Source organism: Protopterus annectens, chromosome 17.part0 (assembly GCF_019279795.1).
Source record: "Protopterus annectens isolate FY-2018-M chromosome 17.part0, PAN1.0, whole genome shotgun sequence".
NCBI classification, from domain to species: Eukaryota; Metazoa; Chordata; order Ceratodontiformes; family Protopteridae; genus Protopterus; species Protopterus annectens.
In genome coordinates, this window is record NC_056751.1 from 455,017,523 (window position 1) to 455,042,911 (window position 25,389).

The 25,389-nt window shown below is 38.9% G+C and overlaps 1 long non-coding RNA gene across 1 annotated transcript in view; it reads right to left on the reverse strand.

The window, feature by feature from the left end:
• LOC122791303 overlaps window positions 1–25,389 on the reverse strand; it is a 969,057-nt gene that overhangs the window by 84,379 nt on the left and 859,289 nt on the right. The window lies entirely within an intron of this gene.

Below are 25,389 nucleotides of genomic sequence, written 5' to 3' on the forward strand. Positions count from 1 at the left end.
TTTCAGGGAGTTTTTGCATTTCTCTGTTTCTTCCTGGCATTTTCAGTTCCCTACTTTGCCCTTTCGACTGCCCCTAGGGTGTTCATCAAATGCCTTGCTCCTGTGATTGCTTTTTGCAGACTTCACAGAATACAAATATTTCCTTACTTAGATGATCTGTTGATTCAGGCATCCTGTTCATACTGTTTTTTGAAAAATCTTCATTTTGCCATTCGCCTTTTTCAGATCCTGGTGGTCACAATAAATCTCACAATGTCTTCTCTGACTCCTTCTTAAGATCATGTTTTTCTGGGTTGCAAGATTCATTCAGTGCCTATGATTCCATCCCTGCCCCCGACAAAGGCCTCAACTCTGATTTCTTTCTTTCAGACTCTTCTCCCTCGGGCTACCATTACTGCAAGTGAATTTCTGAGAGCTCTGGGTTTCATGGCATCCACCATTCCAATGCTCCCTCTGACCAAACTTCACATGAGAAAGTTTCAGTGGATTCTGAATCAGAATGGTTTCAACATGCACACCCTGTAAACTTTGCAATTCCTTTTCTTTCTTGTCTCAAACGGGAACTTCACTGGTGGATTCAGCAGTTGTTTCTGAAACTGGGTATCCCTTTTCATCCCCTTCAATCCTCTCAGGAATTATTCACAGACACTTCAGCCGTGGGTTGGCCAGTGACTTTTGGCTCCCTAAAAGTACAGAAGGTGTGGTCAACTCGCCAACAGAGGACACACATCAGTGTGAAAGGGATGAGAGCCCTTCTGCTGACCTCTTTCAGGATTTTCGTCCACTGTTCTCTCTGGGGCTGCTCAGGGCCTTCACAGACAATACCACAGTGACGTGGTATATCAACAAACAGGGAGGAATGAGATCTTACCATCTTTGCTGGTTGGCACTTCTGTTATGGGATCTTGCTGTCAAGTATCAAGTGATTCTTCAAGCAGTTTCTATCCCTTCTGTTCAGAACATTATGGCAGACACTCTAAGCAGGTCCTTAACTCAGCCCCAGAAATGGATGCTTCACAGGGATGTGTTTCTGGACAGTATTCACCAGTGAGATACGATACTCCTCAAGTGGATCTTTTTGCCTCTCCTCTGAACAGTTTCCTCTGTTTTGTGCCAGAATCCCATGCTCTCTAGTATGGAAGGTAGCTGCACTCTCATTCTCTTTGAAGGGTATATTTCTTTATGCATTCCCTCCCCTACCTCTCATTCCAAGAGTCCTGTTCAAAATTCAACAGGATGCTCCCAAAATCTTATTGTAACTCCCTTTTGGCCATGACAGCACTGGTTCCCTCTACTTCTGCATCTTGCCAGGGGCAGTCATCAGAAATTACCTCACAGGGTGAATCTACTCACAAAGACAATGGATCTCTCATCCCTCATCTGTCCATCCTTCAGCTAACATTGTAGGTGATAGGATTTTGATTCCTCACAGACACCTGTTTCTCAGGACATGCTACAAGTCCTGAAGGAGGCCAGGAAACCTACTACTAGGAAATCCTACTTATCCAAATGCAAGAGGTTTTCTATTTGGTGTCTGTCTCTTAACCTGAACCCACTTACTGTGGATGTTCCTTTGGTTCCCTCATTTATGTGTTGCTTAATGCTGGTTTGGCCTATTAGTCTATCAGCCATCACTGTTTGTCTGCCTTTATCTCTTCATTTAGCTTCTAGATGCGAGTTTAAGCAATTTCGTAAAGGCATCCTTAATATTACACCTCCCAGGAAGCCTGTTCCACCTCTCAGGGGTATTTATTTTGTTTTGGAGAAGATGACTTGGGCTCCTTTTGAGTCTGATGTTTCAGCTTCCTTGAAACATCGTCTTGGAAGACTGTTCTGTTGTTAACTCTTAATTCTACCAGACAGGTGCCCGAGTTGCAGGCCCTTATGGCTTGTCTTCCTTATTTGACTTTTTTATGTGGACCAGGTGTCCTTGAGCACTAATCCCTTTTATGCCCAAAGTGGTTAATTAGCTTTCCCTTAATCAGTCTATTAATCTGCCTACTATTTTCCCTTCTCTGCAGTCTGACAGTGAGAGGGTACTGCATACTTTGGATGTGCATAGGTAACTCAGAATTTATTTTGATCAGACTAAGGCTATTCGAAAAATCTGATCCGTTGTTTCTTATAATCCTAGTGCTTTTGGTTTAGCTGTTTCCAAGCAAACTATTTCTTCTTGGATTTCTAACACTATTTCCTTTTATAGGTTCATAGGTAGGTATTAGGCTATCTGCCCGAGGGCATTTATAAACCTAGTCAGAGTGTGTCAGCTTTCGCCACCCCATTGATTAATTAATTGAGCCTCTGTCAAGAAGAGCCAATGAAGTGATCCCAGGGGTGTATTTTCTGTTACCCATCCACTTGTCAAGGTTTCTATTGAAGAGTTTTAGTGATGAGCTCTGCCTAATGTAGTTAGAAATTTTGTTCCAAAGCATGGGGAGTCTCTGTGACAGGAATCTATCCCTCCAGCATGTTCTATTTATTGTTGTGGCAAGGTTTAGCTCACTAGAGTGAGTGGCTCACAGTGACTTGGATTTCTTTAGGTGGAGCATGTCAATCAATTCTGAGTTGGACATGGCTTTGTAAGTCAGGCAGAGATCACCTCTGAGTAAGCGATATGCCACTGAGTACAGCTGGAGTTTTTCCAGTCAGGCTGCATAGGACATATGTTTGAGACCAGTAATCCTTTTGGTGAGGTACTTTTGTGGTCTTTCCAGCTCTTGGAAGTGTCTTGTGAGGTACATCCCAAACGGGTCATTGTACTCTATGATGGGTCTGATGAGTGACGAGTAGAGGGGCACTCTAACCTCTTTATTTCTAGATGCAAACCCTTTAGTAATTAGACGGGCTACATAGAAGGACTTCCTAACTACTTTGGCAATATGATTGTTAAAGGCGAGATTACTATCTACCTGGGTCCCCAGATCTCTTATTACCTCTTCTGTATTAAGGGGGCTGCCACCTATGTGGTAATTCATGGGTGTTTTGTTTTTCCCAAATGGGATGACTATGCATTTTTTGGCATTTAGCTTGAGGCCTTGACTTTGACACCAGTTGTCCGTCTCAGTAAGGCCCTTTTGGAGAATGTCTGTGTCAGCCAGAGAGTCAATTATGGCTCCTAGTTTGCAGTCATTGGTGAACTTGGTTAGCCATAGTCCTCCTGTGTTTGCCTGTACTTCTGAGAAATATATGCTGAACAATAGGGATCCCAGGACCGAGCCCTGTGGGACACCACTTGTGACTGGTTTAGAGTCAGACCTGCAGCCCGCTATTCTTACCGTGTGAGTTCTTTCTGTAGGCCAGTTGGCAACCCATCTCGTGATGTAGGGGTTTATGTTCAGGCTGGTGAGTTTTTCTATAATTCCCCAAGTGGGGAATGGTGTCAAAAGCCTTGGCGAGGTCAAGGTAAGCTGTGTTAACTACCTTCCCCTCATCTATGGCCTTGGTGACTGTCTCGAAGAAGTCAACCAAGTTTAGTAGGCATGATCTGCCCTTAACAAATCCGAACTTGTTCGGGTCAAGTATTTGGAGGTTCCCAATGTCTTTGTTAAGGAGTTCCATGATGATGCGCTCTATAGCAGACCAGGCTAGTCAGGCTTATGGGGCGATAGTTACCAGGGTCAGTTGTGGCCCCTCCTTTGTGGAGCAGAATAACCGTTGCTGTGTGCCATTCTATGGGCACGAAGCCTGTGGAGAGGATGAGGTTGAACAGTCTGTTTAGATGGGGGGTTAGTTCATTCTGTAGTTCATGCAAGAAGCAGCCTGGGACACCATCTGGCCCCATTGACGCTGTGCTTTTGGCTTTTGAAAGGGCTGTTTTCACCTGTGCGTCTGTGATTTCCGGGACACTACACTTTTCCGGTATTATTGTGGGCCCTTTTGGAGGTGAGAGGGGGTAAAGTTTGCACTGAATCTATCTGCCAGGATTTTGGCAATATCAGTGGGTTCAGTATATTTTGTGCTATTTTGCACTAGCTCAGAGCATATCTGCAAGTTGCCACTTAGATTCTTGACATAGCTAAAGAAGGCTTTGTTGTTATCTTTGGAATCCTTGGCTATTTTTCTTTCAAAGTTAGCCTTGGAGAATTTTATGAGGGACCTTAGTTTCTTACTGATACTGATCAGGGTTGTCTTTCCTTCTCGGGATTTGCTTTTTTCTGAACTAGTTTCCTCCTGCTATTGTATAGTCTGTTTATGGCAGGGGTCCACCAGACTGGTTTCCTTCTCTTAGGGGAGTGAGTCTTGGTTTTACTAGAGATTGCATGATCCATGCATCCTTGTAGGTGCTTCACAGAGTGCATTTGTAAAGGTTTCTGCATCTTAGGCAGCGTTATCCTTTAGCGTGGGGGCTGTGAAACTTACCACCTCTGTCTTAAGTAAGGTGAAGTTTGCTTTAGAAAAGAATTTCTACTGTGGTTTCCTTAGTTGGGGGTAGTGGTGGGGTGTGGACATCCAGAGTGATTAGTTTATGGTCTGATCTGACCAGTGATGGGTTGACTTCTGGTGTGGGACACCTGTCACCCATGTTGGAGACGACCAGGTCAATATGTTTTCACCTCTGGTAGGGGAGTTTGCCAGCTGATCCAGGGCATTTGAGTTGATAAATTCCAGGAAGGGCTGGACCTGGGAGTTTGTACTCGACTAGTTTTCCCAGTTAATGGTAGGATAATTGAAATCACCCAATATCAGGGTGTTCGGTAGGACCTTCATGTTTTCCAGTGTCTCTGAAAGGCGGAGTGGCGGTCATGGAGGGTGATCTGTAGCAGGCAACAATTTGCATTGCAGATTGGCCTGATGTTAGTTGCAAAAGAGCTCTTCCATGTCTCTTTTCATGTAGTCCAGGGAGGTACGTCTCAGGTCATTCACACCAACATGAACAATGACAGAGTCACATTTGTACTTGTTCTGGAGTGACCTGAGTGCTTGTGTTATGTGGCAGATTCTGGCTCCCGACAGGCAGCTAACAGTAACCTTCTCCTTGTCCAGCCTAGTGAGTGGGACGTCAGTGTGCCTGACGATAGAGTCACCTATTACTAGTGTGTTAGGTATGTTATTTTGCCTTAAGGGCTGTGATTGTGCGGCACACTGATTTTGTGTTTTATATGTTGTCTGGTTTGTGATGGGAGGTGAAGGTTTTTTGGGTGTCTGCTTTGGAGGTCTGTGATGCTTTTGCAGTTTTTTATATAGAGCCTCCGAGTATGATTTTGTGTATTTTTTGCCAGTGCTGGTTTAGTATGTCTATGTGAGGCTGGAGGTGTGGTGCAAGTGTTAACCTTCTCCTATGACTGCTTGTTCCAGTCTTGGGTGGAGAAAACTTAGCCTCCAATTTAGCTATATAATTGCATCTCTCGCATATGTTAATGTTTTGTGGTAGGAGGAGAGGGTTGTCTGTGTACATGAGGCAGTTGTAACATTGCCTCAGGATACCCAGGTTCACCAGCTGGACTGCAGAGTATACCTAAAATTGCCCTTTGGTCATATCTGACTAGTATGGTGAGCTGTTTAGTCACTTGGTTGGTGAGGGGTGAATAATGAGCCTTGCCCTACTGGGCAATCAAGTGCCAGGGTATATTAGTGCCTGCTATTAGGTCTGAGCAAGTGCTGGACTGTAGGATGCTTTTTAGTGCTTAGGTTGAGAGTTAGACAACTTTCAAGGGAAAAACTGAAGAGGAGACTTGGTGGAGCTGGGATAAATTTAGCCCTAGCTAACCGGCGCTGCCCGGACATGCAGAATTGTGCAAACATGGTTTTTACAGCAGGGAACTGAAAGAGATAGAAATTATCCCAAAATGGCCCACAAACTACTAATTTTGGAACCACTCCTCCAGGGACAGATGGCTGTTCAAAGCTCCCTCTCTCACAGGTGAACAGAGAAACCTACCTCTACCCAAGTAAGGTATGGGCATCTCAGAAAATTGTAACAGCCCTGAATTCAGCACTTGCCTGAAAACTGGACTATACTAGCTTAGAAAGGTGGGAAACAAGGAACATTTTTTTTGAAAGAAATACACTTAAAACAGCTTTAAATGATTACAAACAGTAAAAAATACACTTAAAACAGCTTTAGATGACTACAAGCAATCAGAAAAGGCTTTTAAACAAATTACCCAATTAACCAGTAAAAAAATCTCAAAACTGAGCCCTGTTCCTATAGGCTTCAATCAGGCAAGTTCTAACTGCACACTCCTGCCGCTGGGGTGCAGGGGAACCTTCTCCAAAAATGAAGGCCTGTATTAGTGCTCAAGTTATACAAACAAAGCTAGATTCAGCAGGTCTGGATCTAGTCTATGCTGCAGCAAACAAGGTGCACCAATTTCAGTAAGAAACAGTTCAAATATGCAAGCACTATAAGCTTTTAACCAGAAATTCCCAGCTCAGAAGGGCAAAGTCCAGCCTCTCCTCCCACAAGAGTGCAGACCACAAACCTTCTTAATGTAAAATAACTGCCCTGAAGCCCAAGTGCTTAAACCAGAACTAATACACTTTCAGAATAACAGACACTGAGCCCTTAATCAGCAGTTCCCAACTTAGAAGGATGTAAGCTACCTGTCCTACCACAACAGTGCAGATCACAAACCTTCTTAATGTAAAATAACTGGTCTGAAGCCCAGGTGCTTAAACCAAAAGGTTTAGAATGATAGCTACACTTTAATCAGGTTACTGCCAAGCAGTAATAATTACAATTGAATACGTTTAAGAAGGCCTGGATTAGTGCTCAAGTTATGTTACACCTTTCATGGCAAGAGCCTTTCTTCGTCAGTCAAGGCTCATTCTGCTAGACCGGTGGATTCGTCTGGTGCTTTTTTCAAGGGCTTAGATACTAGTTCTGTTCTTGAAGCAGTTTACCTGGTCTTCTATGCATACCTTTACTAAGCACTACAAGTTGGATGGTATCTCTAGAGCTAGGGCTTGTTTTGCTAGTGCTGTTCTCCATGGCTTCTTAGGGGACTCCTCCTTTTGTCCTTGCCCCTCCCAAGTTTCCTCTTGAGCTTTTGCACTCTTCCAAATGTTAAGAATACTGCTGCAGAGAATGTAAGGACATAGTACAGTTGTGTAAAATCTTACCATAACCTTAGATGTCCTTGCCTTCACTGCTGCAGTATTCACTTCTTCCCTTCATCCCTCTATTCCTTTACTTTCTGGATGTACAGGTTACCTCTTGGGTTCCTTGAACTGACGTTCCTACTCGGGCAATCAGTTCTGTTTATGGTAAGCCTGAATGTTATGTTTATGCCCTACGGTACACGAGGAGCATTTGGGTAACATTCAGATGTACCTTTAAATGCAACAGGAAATTTTAGGTATACTGGCCGGATGATGGGCTTCCACAGCAGGGAATCCCAAATGATAAGAATGCTGCAGCAGTGAAGGCAAGGACATCTACCATTGATTTTACACAACTGTACTTTCTGCCTGTATGTGGGTTATGCAGACATAAAATGCATGAGTCAAAAAAATGTCATGGGAATGTAAGGCTAGGCATTTTAAGATGCTCACAGATCAGTAGCACATTAAGTTCTGATGAACCTATAAACATTTTTTTTTAGCTGCAGCATCCCTGTAACTAACAAATAAATATGTTCTTGTCCTCCAAGACTGATAATGGGACCCAATACTTTAGCCCATGATAAGTGTGTCACATTTAACAAACGTACTAATTTTTCTCCACGTCTGTTATGTCCTTTCTCAGATAATCTGGAAAAAGTTCAAGTAATTTAGTTGCCTCACATCTTTTTGGTACAGCTCTGTGAAATTTATTATTACGGTGGGACATATACCACCATTCTTGTGTTCTCTGACTTCATATGCAAACACCCTAATTATAACCAACTGCAGTGAAGCTCTCAGAGCACAATTTTCATAAACTAAAAATGGGATATAAAACATTATAAACACTAAATACTTTGTATATACATGTCTTACATAATGTCTTACTTCACAATCTTAGCTAATTAATACACCCAACATGTTGACCTATTAAAAGATATAGATGGTGTCTACTGTAAGACAGGACACACAGGCTTTTTGTGTCACATCCATTCAGAATTATTCATCTGTAATATTGTCCACTTCTCAAAAAAAGACTTCACTTGCCACTAATCAGTATGCGTGCATGCTGTGAGATTCGCAGTCTGACTATCTCATTAATTAGACCGACATTTAGAAAAGTAGTCAGTGAAAAGGCTTTTAATAAAGTAGCACTAGAAGGAAGGAAATAGCTTCCCATTGATGTCAGAACAAAAACAAAAACTAAAGGACTTGTAAAATAAAATCAGATTATATCTGCTGATGTTCTCCTCTTGCACTGGCTTCATAGACCCATAATTTGCAACTAAAGCATTATCCTGACAGCTTACACAGTTTCTGCATATTGAATCTTGACATATTCCTCTCAGTTCTATATGTCCATATATAGTCATTATTATTAGATTTAATTGTACAGTTCATTAACTACTCTAATTTCTCCATTATATATTAATACCTTTTTACTTCTGTTATACTTCATAAATGCTTTTCTACTCCAGTCATTTCTATTTACACCTATTCTTCAACAATGTTTATTTATGCAAGAAAAAATACATTTATTACATCCTCTTTTTGTTAAATTTGAAAACCTTATAACTGAATCATGGATATAAAATAATCATGTCCCTACTGTATTTCTTCATGAACCCCGAGACGTGCTTGAAAAAGGGCAGAATAACCCGCCTGCCTACTCAATTAAACTAAAAAATAAATAAAATGCATATTGTCTCAGTCGCTCTGCATTTTCTTAGTTTTAAAATTTCTTTGTGACAGGCACAGGCAAGTATTTGTTGACCTATTCACAAGGTACATCAAAATGCTTTATCTTTGGACTCTGTTGTATAACTTTATTATCAAATCATGCACTATGTAGATGACTATACTGTACTTTTTCCCCCATTTCCTTACATTCAGAAACTCAGCCAGCTCTCCATTAATTATTATTGTACATTCAAAATGTCTTCAGTTTCTAGGCTATTCCACAGTACAAAACAGGCACAATTTTTTTTTCCACTGATACCAGTGGTCCAAAATGTTTGTTAGTACTAATTCTATATTTATATCAAATTTTGAGATAGGTGACACTGCATACATTTAAATATAAAGCACACTTCAAGTCAGAGATAAAGTAAAGCAATCAGAAATATGAATAATTTTGTACAGTAGCTACCTTCAATGCTATGGTTGCAATTGGAAAAACAGCACAGGCCCTTCTGCTTCCTTTTCATTTTTATATTTTTTTATTTTATTTTACTTTTGTTGACCGGGCTAGTCTAACCGGATGCATGTCCATTTTCAGTAGAGGCCCGGGGAGAAAAGTTCCAACACACATACAATATACAATATGGGATGTTCAAACTTTTTTAACTTCTTTATGCTTTCTGTTTTTTTATAATTAATTCTTGCACATCACTAACAGTTTTTCTGTAGACAGGCTTAAGCTTCCTGAATGTTTCATGACCATTTCTATATAGTACATCAATACATGGTCCTACATTCCCCATTTAACAGACATGTAAAAACCTGAGCACTATTACAAAATTAAAGCTTGTTATGTCAACTAAATAGAACTCCTTTAATCAATTATAGGATCTTACATCATCCTATTTTATTCCAGATGTTTTAAGATTGCAAAGTGCTTTTTAAGCCTCTGTCAGGTAACTTTAGTCAGCTTCTATATAAAAATATAGTTAAAAATCCACCCCCCTTTAGCTCATCATAACCTTATGAAGTTACTTAATTCAAATTCCTAGACTCCCTCCTTTTCTTTTGTGCAATTCATTATAACTTGGTAAATATGCTGGATTTCCCTAGCTTGTGCCAGTTACTTGTACTCCTCCAAGCCATCTGCTGCCATGGAGTAGGTTTCATTCCTACCCAAAGTGTATTTGTTCCTTATTCTGCACAGCAAGCCTCCCAGTTCCCATCCTTTTGAATAACAACTGCCCATCTTTATTCACAGCTTCATACTTTTTACTTTCTCGACTACTCTTTATCAATTAATTTTACACACTTACATTTAAGCTTTTATTGCAATTGATATACTTTGTGATAAAAATGTTTGTAGAGATGACATAAGTACTTTTTGTTGTATTTAGTAATATATGTTCACCTCAAAATGTTTTGATAATTATGTTGAAGGAAGCTTACCATCTCTAAACATGCCAAACCTACTTTGAGGCCTGTGACAACATTTTAATGATGAGTCCATGTCAGTTTAACGAAAACATTAAGAATCCCATGTTATAAAAATATTTCACAGAAAAGAGAGCGTTATGAAGAAAACCTTTTAAATACAACACAAATACTGAATTATTTTCATACTAGACAAGAATAATGCACACCTGATGTGGCGGGCTGCATCCCCGATTCCTTATCCCCTTGCCAATTATTATTCTCATATTAAAGCTACATTATGTTGAAGAGGAAGCAATATATAATTCCTGCTTTATAGCACTAATATTCTGTTTTTGATCTGATAGCAGAAGATGACAAACTTAAAATATTAACTACCAGAAGATGTGCATGTAGGGACAGGAGGACAACCCAACACAAAGGGTTTGTAATTGAGTTTGCCTACTGTTTAAAGCTCGACTGTTGTTAAATTTATAAAGTCCCTTTCACTAAACACTGCATGGCCTGTTATACCTTTCCAGGGGTTGTTTTGGCTATATGTGATCCCTTAAGAAAAATAATAAGCTGACAAAAGTCCAGCAATGTACCAAAAACATACTAACCGCTCTAAATGTCTTAAATAATGCATCTTTCTCCCATGAAGTTCCCTGAAAATGGACTCTTCCCAATGTCTTCCCAATTTAGCATCCAGGTAATCATAATAGAAAATTAATTAGTATATAAACAGACAAAAATAAGCAAATTAAGTCATGCATTCATGCATGCATATACATACATACATAGATGTATACTTACATATACCGTTGATTTCCTAGGGCATTTCATGGTCATAGCATCTATGGTAATTAAATGGGTCAGGTTTCTAAAGATTGACCATGACAGGTCCTTTAATTTCTTCATGACGTAAGCAGTCATGCAGCCAATGACCTTTCTTTATAATTGGGAATACTAGCTATAATGAAGATGTAGAAAAAATCATTAAATATTAGAAGGAACTGCTGATGTTATATTGCCTAGTAATAAAACACCATTTCTAGGTATTACTTATAGGTGGAATCGGTTAAAATATTTTAATTTACAGGCACATGAACTAGACAATGTCGGCATGTTTTCATCCTCGCCCTACATGTATTATTAAAAGGAACATATGAACAAGAATTCAGTGGTGCAATCAGCAGGTACAAATTATGCAGGGGTGAACTACTGACTTCATAACTTAATATCAATACTGCAGACACAGGGAGAGCTAAAGTACTGAAGCCATCAGTATTTAGAGACTTCTTTCTCAGCTGTGAGTTGAGGGGTTGCCACTTTGGTAATCTGCATGGGATGCCTGATGAACTAGAAACTGTTCTGTGGTGTGTTATAGAATAGAACAGAGTTGGTTCAGAATCAACAGCAGAAAATGAGACTATTAATAGTAACAGTGAGTTTCTATTAAATGAAGTGTTACCCTTTCCAAGTTATCTATGTTGGAAAGTGAGTGCCATAAATATTGAAGTATTCGACAACTAAGATGTTGGCTTGGGAATGTTAAAGATAACTAGTTAAAGATTTAGAATCTTACCTAATTTGATCTAAAAAGGAAGGCAAGACTAATGCATAGAGATGTGTACAAATATCAAGGTTTGAAAAGATATAATTTTGAAAATACAGGTTTAATTTTGTTTTAATCATTATTATTATTATCATTTTGGGGGGGGTGATACCATGATGGTAAGTATACTATGCAACTTCTAAATTCTGAAGGAGGACTGTGGTAACTAAGTAAAAGAATGGCATAATAATGTAATAGGACCTCAAGGTTCAAAGTTGAAACAACTGCAAAAGTAGAAAAAGTATTTGTTCATGCAGAATGCAGTACTAGAAATGCACTGGAGCTTTAGTGGTTGAAGATGTACAGTTGAAAATGGTTGCATTGAAGCCAGGTCTATATTTGAACATTGAAGTTTCAAAACTTTGAATGTTCTAATATCGAACCCTATTCAGCGAAAGCTGGAAACATCGAACATACAGAACAGCAAATTTTTTTCCTAGGGAAAAAAATTGATGTTTCAAAACACATACACACAACACAAGCACACAAAACAAACAGCAATCCACACACACACACACCTAAAATCTTACACCTAACCCTACACTAAACTATACACACACCACTAACTATCCACTTACCTTATCCCAAACCCTAACCCTAAGGTCCATCACTATGACACACTCACCTCACCTGCGCCCTAACCCTAACTCACCTAACCCACCCTAACTCTCACGTCCACACAATTGCACACATACCTAACCTGCACCCTAACTAACCTAACCCACACTCAATCCCACACCTACCTGAACCCAACCTGTAACTTTCCACCACAGCACTGAAAATACCAAAGCAACAGAAACAGACAACCAAATTCTTACCCTAGGAAAGATTTTGGTTTTCTGTTGCTTCGATATTTTCAACTTTCACTGAATAGGGGTCAATATTAGAACATTCAAAGTTTTGAAACTTCACTCTTCTAATACAGGCCCTTGAAGCCACATGGAATACTTCAGTCTTGATAAAAAATAATGAAATTCTTTAAAAAATGCTATTTAGAAACAGCTCTGAGGTATGAAGACAAAGCCCTGACCACTAACCACCAGGTGCAAGTAAAACTAGCAGGTTAAACACTACAGTAGATGGAAAGAGACAAAACAACATTGTGAGCTAGAGGGTGTAACATACTATAAGTCATGACAGCTAAAAAGGTACATCTCTGGATTTCAGAATTCATATTGGAATTATTAGTGAAGCTTGGACACATTTCCTAGAAGCAGGAGAAACACCCCTCAGTGACAATTATTTCACAGCACCCCTTGAGTCATAGTAAGCATGTATGACAGAAAACAATAGAATCTTAAAGGTCCCCACATTTACCAACAAAAATGATGACACCACTCCTGTCACACAGCCTTGCCCTCTATGATGAAAATGGGCATTGTATCTCCTATCACCAAGGGAATGAACAGGCAAACTGGATGTCTTAAAGGAAAAACTGATGTTCACTGAAGAGTGGGAGCACAAAAATGTCATTCTGATCCCTGAAAACCCACAATTGGCATTTTATATTTGCAAAAAAAAAAAAATTACATTGATTTTAAAATGCTACTGGATAATGAGAAAACCATGGTAAAGAATTTTGTTACTGATTAAATAAACAGATGCACAACTTTCTGTAAGACTTGTTGATTATATTCTACAGTATCAGAGCAAGTGGCATTGATTATGGGCAAGCAGATTTTTTTGTTACTGATAAAAAAAATACATTGCTTTTACAAGCACTGCTGATAATAGATATTCAAAATACATAAATCACATTGCTCACAGTACAAATACACACATGACTAACAACAGGCCAAGAAGAAGACCTTAAACAGTATGTTTTATTTTTAAATCTGAAAAGTATTATTATTATTTTTGTATAGAGAGTAAATAATTATAAGTGATAGTGAACTGAAATGAAAACATGGAACAGAGCCACAGAAAACAGCATATATAATACTAAGGATTAAAATGCGACATTAGTAAAGGCGAGTCCACATAAGTGTCAGTAAACATCATACAGTTGACATTTGATCAAACATTGTGTTTGGCAAGTGTTGCTGATGATGGAAATACAGCATTTAGCTGGTGATTAAAAACTATTGTAATGTTCTCTCAACTATACTTAGTCACAGGTAAGAATATAATGCAAGTTGCTAAATAATTGCTGAAATATATGAGCAGCAATTAAATCTTGATAAAAATACAGTTTCTACAAATGCTGCTGATCATGGGGATACATACATACATCTTTTTGTCAGTCGTTTCTATTAATGTAGTTTTCACATGCAGGGTTTATCACCAGGGAGCAATCCACAGCATTCTGCTGTTGAATGCATGAATACAACTTTGGATTTATTTGTTTGCTTGTTCACATTTATTTATTTATTTTATATTTGATTACGGGGAATGTCTGACTGGACATAAGTTCTTTTTCAGAGGAGGCCTGGGGAGAAAAGCTTCAACATTTAGTAAACATCACAATGTACATTAGAATAGTGAATAAACATTTTACCATAACCACATTACTGAGCAAAGTTAAAGATTTATAACATATTTAACAAATATAGTTACACAAATGTGATATGATAAAAACATTAAAAGGAGATATAGTACCTAATCTAATCTAATTTTTACATGTCAAAGAGCTAAAGACAACTTCAATGTATTAGTAGTCAGAGTAAAAAATCATAGAAATAATATGATTTTGATGTCTATGCATGCCAGAAAGAGATATGTTGGTACCAACTGGAGAAAATATGGGAGGGGAGAGGAGGATAGAATGTTTCAGCTTTAGCTGTTATTTTAGCAGCAGAGAGATCTAACCAGTTGTGTATAAGAGTAGAGGAAAAAGCAAGGCTTGAAGTTTAGCTGCTGAGTTTATGATGGAGAGGTGAATGCAGTTGTGGATGGAGCAATAGGTTAAGTGTATGGACCAACCTGGACTGGAACATGAACAGAGCCAAGTATCAGTCAAGTGGGCTTTGAGGCTTTTTATGAATTGTATTATAGAGGATGTGTTTTCAGTATGGTTTCATGCCAAGAAAGAGCACTACAGATGTGATGTTTGCTCTGAGAGTGTTAATGGAGAAGTACAGAGAAGGTCAGAAGGAGTTGCATTGTGCCTTTGTGGAGTTAGAGAAAGCATATGACAGGGTGCCTAGAGAGGAGTTGTGGTATTGTACGAGGAAGTCGAGAGTGTCAGAGAAGTATGTAAGAGTGGTACAGGATATGTAGGAGGGTAGTGCGACAGCGGTGAGGTCTGTGGTGGGAATGACGGATGCATTTAAGGTGGAGGTGGGATTACATCAAGGGTCGGTTCTGAGCCCTTTCTTATTTGCAATGGTGATGGACAGGTTGACAAATGAGATCAGACAGGAGTCCCTGTGAACTATGATGTTTGCAGATGACATTGGGATCTGTAGTGAGAGTAGGGAACAGGTGGAGGAGACCCTGGAGATGTGGAGATATGTTCTAGAGAGAAGAGGAATAAAGGTCAGCAGGACTAAGACAGAATATATGTTTGTGAATGAGAGGGCAGATAGAGTAATGGTGAGGATGCAGGGAGTAGAGGTGGCGAAGGTGGATGAGTTTAAATACTTGGGATCAACAGTTCAGAGTAATGGTGAGTGTAAAAGAGAGATGAAGAAGAGAGTACAGGCAGGATGGAATGGGTGGAGAAGAGTGTCAGTAGTGATTTGTGACAGATGAGTACCAGTAAGAGTGAAAGGAAAGGTTTACAAGAGGGTAGTGAGACCAGCTATGTTATATGGGTTGGAGACAGTGGCATTAACAAAAAGGCATGAGTCAGAGCTGGATGTGGCAGAGTTAAAAATTTTGCACTGTGTGTGATGAGGGTGGACAGGATTAGGAATAAGTATATTGGAGGGTCAGCCCAGGTTGGAAAGTTTGGAGACAAAGCCAGAGAAGCAAGATTGTGATGGTTTGGACATGACCTGAGGAGGGATGCAGAGTATATTGGGAAAAATATGCTAAGGATGAAGTTGCCAGGTAACAGGAAAAGAGGAAGGCCTAAGATAAGGTTTATGGATATGGTGAGAGAGGACATGCAGGTGATTGGTGTGATAGAGTAAGATGCAGTGGACAGGAAGAAATAGAAACAGATGATCCGCTGTGGTGACCCCTAATGGAAGCAGCTGAAAGAAGATCATAGAGGATGTGTTTGTTAGGTTTGTGGGTAGTGTATTCCATTTTTTGCAATAGACTGTGAGAAGAGCGATTATTATTTGCTTTAGTTGTGTCTATGAGGCATTTGTTACTGGAGCGGAGAGTCCTGTAGATGGTGTAGGGATGAAGTAGCTCCTGTAATGCTGGGGTTTTAGTAGGGTGATATAGAATTTCATGGGCTAGAGGGAGTTGATTGTAGAGGAGGAGTTAGGGCAGGTCTAGCCAGTGCAGTTGTTTTAGACTTGTACAGTGATGTAACCTGAATGGAACATCTGTGGCAAATCATGCTATGTTGTTGTAACAGGATTCAAGTTTAGCTATGTCTGTTTTTCTAAGATTTGAGAGCCATGGGGATGCATAAATAAATGATGAGATGAGATGAGTCCACGCAATTTCTGCTTTAGTGTTTTTTGTAAGAAACTGTTTATTTCTGTACAAAAGGCCCAGCTTTTTGTAGACCTTCTTTATGGCATTTGAGATGTGGATGTCAAATTTCATTTTACAGTCAATCTCTACAGTAAGTAGTTTAGTCTGAGTGACAGGAGAGATGACTGGATTATTTCTGGATATAATATTAAAAGGTTGAGTGGGAGGTGTATATCTAGTAGGCATGAAAAGAAGAAGCTTAGTTTTATTAGGGTTTGCAATTACTTGTGAGTTATTAAGTCACGCTTTAACAGATAGAAAGGAAGATTGTGTCAGTGAGTGGATGTCATTAAGAGATGAAGCAGCCCATATTACTGTGGAGTCATCTGCATATTGGATGACTGAGGCACAATGTGTAGAAGTATGGAGGTTATTAGTAAATAGAACAGTAAGGGTCCTATGTTGGAACTTTGTGGAACCCCTAGAGTTACAAGCAGACAGTTGGAAAGGACCTGTTGCCATTGCACTACCTCTTGCTGACCTGTTAAATAGCTTTGGAAGCAGGTGAGAGTGGACACACTAAGATTTAGTTCTGGTAGAAAATTTAGGAGTCTGTTGTGTGAGACCACATCACGGCCTTAAACATATCAAGAAAAATAGATAAACATGTTTGATTGCTTGTATGGTTGTTTACTGTGTTTGTGAAAGACATTAGAGCAGTCATAGTACTGTGAAAAGATAAGAAGCTGTGCTGTGTCTTAGACAGTAATTTATTAGTGTTTAGGTATTCCATGATTTGTGTATGTATACATCGCTCAAGGATTTTAGACAACTGGGGAAAGGATAGCGATGGGGGGATAGTTGTTCAGTTCAGTTGAACGACCTTCTTTATGAAGTGGAATAATATGGAAAATCTTCCAGATATTAGGGACTTCACTTTCAGAGAAGGGTCTGCTGATGAGAATGGCTAATGGGTAGGCTATTACATCAGCAGAAATTCTTAGGAATCCAGCTGGTAATTTGTCTGTGACTAAAAACTTTTAAATAAACAACAGCATTAATCTTGTCTATGGAGACTGGCTGTAGCTGCAATTATTGTTTTGTGCCTTAGGTGGTACACTGGAGAAGGAAGAGTTTGAGAGTTGGATAGGGCAAAGATGGATTCAGTAAAGTATTCTATCTGATAGATTTGAGGTGGTGTGGTTGGGTGTACTAGACTTACCTGGATGGATCATATTAATAGCTGTCCAGAACTTTTGGGGGTTGTTGTGGTGCTTAATTTGAATATTGTGGTGATAGTTAGTCTTGTCTCATTTTATAATTTTCTTAGCATTATTTCTTACTTCTAGGTAGGTTTGTTTATAAGTCTGCATTTGAGTTTTGTGACATTGGTCCCAGACTTTATCTGTAGTTTTCTTAGTAAGCCAAAGTGCAAAGCTGGCTTTAACTCTAATAGTTCTGGAAGGAGCATGTGTGTTTAGGATGCTTAAGAAGGTAATGTTGAAATATTTGACTGCTTCATCAAGGCAGAGAATCCTGAGTGGCTTCCATTTGCAAGTTTTTAGATTAGTGCTGAAGTTAGGATTAAAGTTTTTTTTTTCTTTTTTGTTTAAAATTTGCTGGTATATAGTTCCTTTAACCTGACAGGTATGTTGTCTTAATAGAACAGTTGGAAGGTGGTTGCTCAGGCTGTCTGGCAGGGAACCAGATTGAAAGGATTGGGCTGGTTTATTAATAAGTATCCAGTCAAGAATAGACTGACCTTTAGAAGATTTGGTGTATCTAGTGGGAGATTTGATTTGAGTAAATCTGTAAAGGTTAATAAGATTGGTGGGGTAATGGGAGTTATAGGTATGCCAATCTATATTACAATCTCCCATGATGATAGTTTCCTGTGGAAGTGCATATGAGGCCCAGTTCTCCAGTATGAATGTGTTTTTCTGGGTGGGATAAAGCATCCATGAATGTTACATTTTTTTGGGAGGGGGATTGTTATCCTTGAAATAATTATTTCGACATTGTCAAAAGTAGGGATGGCAAAATTCAAGTTGTCAACCTTAAGATGATTTTTAAATAACACTGCTACATCTCCGCCTTTTCTAGTTTTTCTGTCATGATGCAGTATACTATAAACAGGAGCTAATATTTCATTATTAGTAATATGCAGTTTTAACCATTTTTTAAGTAAGGAGTATAACATTTGGTGAGTATAAGGATAGGGTAAGTGTGTAGTTTGTGGACTGTTTTGGTTAAGCTTCTTATATTTATATTTAGTAATAACAAGTATATGGCTTTCCTAGGGAGTTGCAGAACTTAAGCTATACTTTTGCGACTTTCTGGAGATGAGTTGGTGGATATGAATGATAGACCTGGATTTGGGTGGACGTCTCCACTGAGAGATAATTTAGATGCTATGTACATTAAGGTTCTAATCGTTCTTTCTATGTAACAGTGATGTTTTACTGAAGGTTTGGGGGAGTAGTGGTGAGACAGAGATATCAGGGATGTGTAATGAGTGATAGGTATACTAAAGATGGATGGGGACATACATATATTGATGGAATTAGTCTTTGGAGTAACGTGGTAAGTGGTAGTGTGGTGTGATACTGATTGTATTAGGGTGACATGAAGTTTTGTGTGCTAGTTGTTCTAGGGTAAAAGTGTAGTTGTAGCATATTTTAGGTATTGTAATTTATGGAAGTGATGCATAGTCTTATATTGAGAGGAACTGTGGAGTAGGTTGGTTTAGAGGAGTAAGAGATAGGGTGGGAATAGCCAGGTGGTGGGATGATTTCTGAAAGATGTGATTTGTCTTAACTGAGGTGTGGGACTGGCTGTGTAGTATAGATGTAATTGATTTAGGGGTGGTTGGGAATGGGGGTAGGGTAGAGGAGTGGAATGAGTCCAAGCACAGCTAGGGAAAATGGAGCAGGTTTTCCTGATCAGAGGTTCAGACCTAAGAAGAGAGAAAAGAAAAACAATCAGTAAGTCAGTCCCTGGTACAGTCGTCATGTACAGGAGTAAGCAAGAAAGCCTGAGAGTCGAAGATGGTGGCTGACAACTTAGTACAGTTCTTTTTAAGTAGATGGAAACTGTAGTTAAATATTATACTGGCAGCAGGGGAAGGAATAACATTGTTGAGAGAAGAGTAAAAAGTGAGCAAAGTTAGAGGGTTAGAGGAGATAGCTCTCTGGTGGTGTACGGTTTGCTGTTTAACAATGAATGCACTATCCAAAATACAGATTGATGTTTAAGGCATATAGAAATATTTGGAAGACTTCAGGACCTTTGGAAAACTGTCTGTAATGTTCTGAAGGTTGCCATATGCCTTTAGGTTGTTCCCAACTTATGTTCTTTTCAAACTTGTACCTAAGAGAGAGAGTAGGTTAGATGTGTGAGGTAATTGTGCAGTTAGGATGTACACAAGTCAGAAATGAGAAGAGACATTAAGAATGATGAGAGGTGAAGAGGTAAAAGAAGTGCAGGGTAGGACAGTAGGGAGGTTAGGAAAATATGTACAGACCACAAGTGGATAGTGTATGAAAGTTGGAAAGGCAAGTAGCAATTACTATGGCTAAGACACATCTAATGCACAGACACAACCATTTAAAACAGCACTGACCTGAAAAAAAAACAGTATATTCATTGCACTACAAAGTCTTACTAACAGCATTCATAGATTCAGTTTCAGTTTAGCAAGACTGTTAATAACTAGCATGTAATAATACGGCTTCAGTGTAATGGCTAACAACATGTGCTACTTATATTCTGTATGTTAGTGAATACCACTATGTAGATCTCTAGTGATAGCTAATTGTATGCTGAGCAGGTTTTGCACTATAAATATTAGGAATGTGCTAGTTACAGGATAAAAGATACAAGTGTCAACATTTCTATCAAAATATTAACTCTTTAATCAGTATCAATACCCATTTAGTCACAAAACTACAGTTTGGGATGACTAGTCAGTAATAATGCCATGTAAAGGTTATTGTTCTATATGCTAAGATACATATAGCCACAACACCTCTAATACAAATGTTAACTATAGAAATCTGGAGCATGCCTAATCAGTGTCATCAGTTTCTGCCTTAGAAGTTTAGTCACATCCAATAACTTTAGAAATAGCTATGAAGCAGTCATATCATTTACAAAACATTAACCAAAACATTCTACAGCCTACTCAGCCAGTCGCAACTTGTTTAGAAACCAATGCTGAGTCCTTGGTTAAACATATAATGGGGAAACACTGATACACAGATAATTAGGTTGAGATTGCATGAGAATACATATAAAACCTGTGCATTGTATGCATTTAAAAGAACATTTAATTGAAAGTGTATAGAATTACCTACAAAAATCTCAAAATGAATCACAAAAAGAAGGGTTGTACACCTTCAGAAAAAAAAACAAGAAGGTAAAGGTTGCAGCATAGGAGACTGAGGGCAAGATAAGATGGCACCAAAAGCTAAATGCAATAATTTAAATGGTGAGGTGCATGATGGGATTGTGGAGGAGGAGAAGGAGCAACATATTGCGAGAATGAAAAGTGAAAGTGAGAGTTAATAAGAAGAAAACAAGGGTATTTATTATTATGACCCAATCAGAGGTTCAGACCCAAGAAGAGATAAAGGAAAAGCAATCAGTAAGTCAGTCCCTGGTACAGTCATCAAGTATGGGAGTAAACAGGTGAGCCTGAGATTTGAAGATTGTAGAGGAGAGGCAGACAGCTGGTGGCTGACAGCTTACTATAGTTTTTTTGAAGTAGATGGAAACTGTAATTATATGTTATCATGGCAGCTGGGGAAGGAATAACATCGTTGAGAGGAGAGTAAAAAAAAGAGCAAAGTTAGAACTAGAGGAGATGGCTCTCTGGTTGTGTATGGTTTGCCGTTTAACAATGAATGCAGATTGTTGTTTAAGACATAGAAGTGTTTGGAGTGCTTCAGGACCTTTGGAAAACTGTCTGTAATGTTCTGAATGTTGCCAGATGCCTTTAGGTTGTTGCCAACTTATGTTTTTTACAGAGTTGTACAAAGATGTTTGGAGGGCTTTGGGACCTTTGGAAAGATTGTTTGTCACATCCTGAATGTTGCTGGGAAAATAGGATAGTTGCAAATAATGAAGAGCAAAAAATGCGTTTCCATTTATGAAACCATGCCAAACCACCTTGCATGAGTCCAGAAGCTCACTGTGAAATTGTTTTACCAATCAAAGTAATTATATTTTACTGAATTTAAATCACTTAATCATAATCTTCAGTGGAAACAATATTTAACCCAGAAGAACCAGTTGACTTCTTGAAAAATTTTTGCGGGCCTCCCTGGAGGACCTTGGTTTTCATGATTTCATTCTGCTACTGAATAATTAAAGAAAAGAGTAAATCCAGATAAAAATATTTGGGCCATGAAATGATGACCATATGCAGTTAATTTTTATTAGCAGAGGGTTAGAAAGTTACATACAAATCAGGGATTCAAAAATTCAATAAGAAGTTTGTGAAAAAATGCATTTAATAATTTATGAGTGAGCTTATTTCCACAGAGGTATTGCAGCATATGTAAGGTGGCTGTCTGAAAAGTGTGTGTTTAATGGCATTTATTTATTTATTTATTATTTTTATTTATTTTATTTTTATTTTATTTTACATTTTGTAAATGGGAAAGTCCAACTAGACACAAGTCCTTTTTCAGTGGAGGCCCGGGGAGAAAAGCTCCAGTTATAGCACATGTTAATTCATCATATGACAAGGTTACATATATTTGCATAAGAACAAAGCATAACAAAATTAAGCTAAGATTATTCAGTGAGCTGTAAATCAGTAGAAATATACATGATGATATAATATTATGTTGTATACATACTTGTTACCATTTGGAAGTGGGAGAGGAGATGTGGAAGAAACGTGAAAACTAGAGAAGTGAGACTAACAAGAAAAAGAGAAGTCTAATGAATGAAAAAGAGGGAGAATATTTGACTTGCAGTGAGCTAGAATAAGATGGAGTAGGATTAGCCTCAGGTGTCACAGTGGCAAACCCAGTTAGTTTGTAGGTGTGTTTTCAGAAATTTCTTAAACTCAGATAAGGTTGTTGTGGCAGTTATGTAAGTAGGCAGAGATTTCCATTTCTTAGCAATATAGTTTGAATTGCGGGAGGCCCCTGCAGAGTTGCTGGATTTAGTGACCTGAAGAAGTGGTTTGTTGGAGCATAGAACTCTAGTACTGGTATGAGAGTATATTAGGTTTTCTAATGCATGGGGTTTTTGGGGTAGTAGAGTATCTTACAGGTTAGTATGAGCTGGTTATAGAGAAGGAGATGGAGGTGTTCAAGCCAATTGAGTTGTCTAAGGGCTGTGCAGTGGTGAGTTTTGGAGGGCTGTTGATGGCAAACCATGCAATTTTGTTAAAGCAGGTATCAAGTTTATATAGTTCTGATTTTCTGAGATTGGTGAGGATGGAAGAGGCATATAGAAGTGTGGAGATGAGATGGGTTTGTGCAATTTTAGCTCTGGTACTATTCATGAGGAATGTTTTGCTTCTATATAGTCCCCCCAGTCTTTTTATGTACTTTCTTTATGGTGAGTGAGATGTGACTATCAAATTTCATGTTGCAGTCAATTTCTACACCTAAGAGTTTGGTGTGTGCGACTGGAAAGATGGTTGTTTTGTTGCTAGAAAGGATAGTAGATAAGGGTGGAGTGGGAAAAGAGTGAATAGTAGGGTGGAAAATAAGAAGATTGGTTTTATTGTGGTTAAGTATTAATTGGAAGCTGGTAAGCCATATTTCCATGGAGAGTAAGGAGGGTTGTGTTTGGGCTTGCAGTTCTTGGAAGGAGAAGAGCAGATTAGTTTTGAGTCATCCACATTTTGGATGACTGAGGTTTCTAGAGTAGAATTATGCAGGTTATTAGTGAACACAGAAAAGAGTAAAGGTCCAAGGATGGAGCCTTGGGGAACTCCAGTTGCCTCCATTGAACTGCATCTTGCCTACCTGACAAATAGCTTTGGAACAAGGACATGGCAGTCTTATTAAGACTTAGTTTTGAAAAAGAGTTCATCAGCTTGTTGTGGTTGACCATATCAAAAACCTTGGACAGGCCAAGAAAGACAGTGTGGCATAGTTGCCATTATTTCTGTGGTTATTAACTGTGTGGGTGAATGACCTAAGTGCAGTTGTGATGCTGTGGCAGGGTCTGAAGCCCTGTTGAGTGTCTGTGAGAAGATTGTGAGAACTGAGAAAATCCACGAGTTGTGAGCGTAGACATCTTTCTAATATTTTAGACAGAAGTGAGAGTATTGCTATGGGTCAATAGTTATCTCTTTAGAAGAAAACTCGAGTTGCAACAAACTAATATATAGAAATTCAGCAGGAACCAGCAAACAAACACTCTATAGCAATCACTATTTATTTTAGCTCTTTCATCGGCCTTAAGCCTTTGACATCATCAGAAACCCTCTTATCTCTTTAGAGTTGTCGCCTTTGTGGGGAGGTATAATGTATGAAATTTTCCAGAATTCAAGAACTACATTTTCAGATATTGAATGGTTGATAAGAATGGACACAGGAGAGGCAATGGCATCAGCAGCTATTTTCAGGAATTCTACTGGCAGTTTGTCAGCAGCTAAGGTGACAGGTGTTAGTTTCTTAAGTAGTTTCTTAATAGAATCAGTAGAGAGAGAGGTTGGAATGTTCAATATCTTCATAGTTCATAGATAAGTTAATAGATTTGTACTAGGCAAACTGCCATTGTGGGCCATTTTAAGCCTAGCCAATTACCCTACATGAGAATCAGACCCTGCACCTTGTGTCTGCAAGATAAACACCTTAACCATTATGGCATCTTCCCATCCCATTTTGATGCCTAGGTAGCTGGTTCAAGGGTGGACAGTTTTGTGCACTAGCAAGAGCAAGAATGGATTCGGTGAAGAATTTGTTAAAAGCTGTGGCAACACTGAGGGAGTTATCAGTTATGGTAGGCATGGGAGTTCCTGATTTTCCAGGATGGAGAATGCTATTAATAGCTGTCCAGAATTTTGGGGGGCTATTTTGGTATTTGGTTTGCATACTATGGTAGTAGTTAATTTGATCTAATTTATCATAGTCTTTTGATTTATTGCGGAGTTCAAGATATACCTGCTTGTCAGTATGTGAACTGGTTTTGCAACAATGGGTCCAGGCATTGTCTCTGAGTTTCAGAAGTGACCTAGTCTCTTTTCATCTAGGGGGCATGGTTGGATTTTACCCTGATGGTTCTATGGGGTGGCATGGGAGATTAGGATGTCTAGGAAGGTAGAGTTGAAGTACTGTACAGCATCGTTAAGGTGGAGGTTTTTAAGGGGAGACCAGTTACAAGATTTTAGTGCATTAATAAAGGTGGCTTGGTTGAAGTTTTTCTTTTTTCTTATAGTTTGGAAAATAGTGTGCTTTTCTTCATAGGTGTGATGTCATATTACAAAAGTTGGGAGGTGGACACAGGCTGTCAGGGAGGCATCCACACTGACCGATTAATGTTGGCTTGTTTGTCAGAATCCAGTCAAGTAATGACTGTCTTTTGGTGGAGTTGTCAATTCTAGTGGGATTTTGGATGACTTGGGGTAAGCCATAGAGGTTGGTGAAGTTGGGAGGGGTGTAAGAGTTGCAGGTTAACCAATCAATGTTGAAGTCCCCCAAGATGATAGCTTCATGTTGGAGGGTCTCAGATGCCCAGTGAAGTAGGGTCTCCAGTATGGGAGTGTTGTTCCCAGGAGATATATAGCAGCCGATTATGATGACACTTTTTGGGGGTTAAGTATTAGCTTAGCCATTATAATGTCTGTGTTGGTTAAATTTGGCATGTCTATGTTTAAGTTAAGTTGGCTTTGAAATAGTATAGCTACACCTCCTCCTTTCTTGGATGTACAATCATTTTGTACAGTATTATAGCTAGGTGGTAGAAATTCATTATTGGAGGTGCTGGGTTTAAGCCAGGTTTCAGTTAGTAATACTAGGTCAGGAGAATATAGGCCAATATTTATATGAAGGTCATGGACTTTATTATTAATGCTTCTAACATTCATATTTAATATGAGCAGGTTATTGGGTTTTCTAGGAAATTTGATA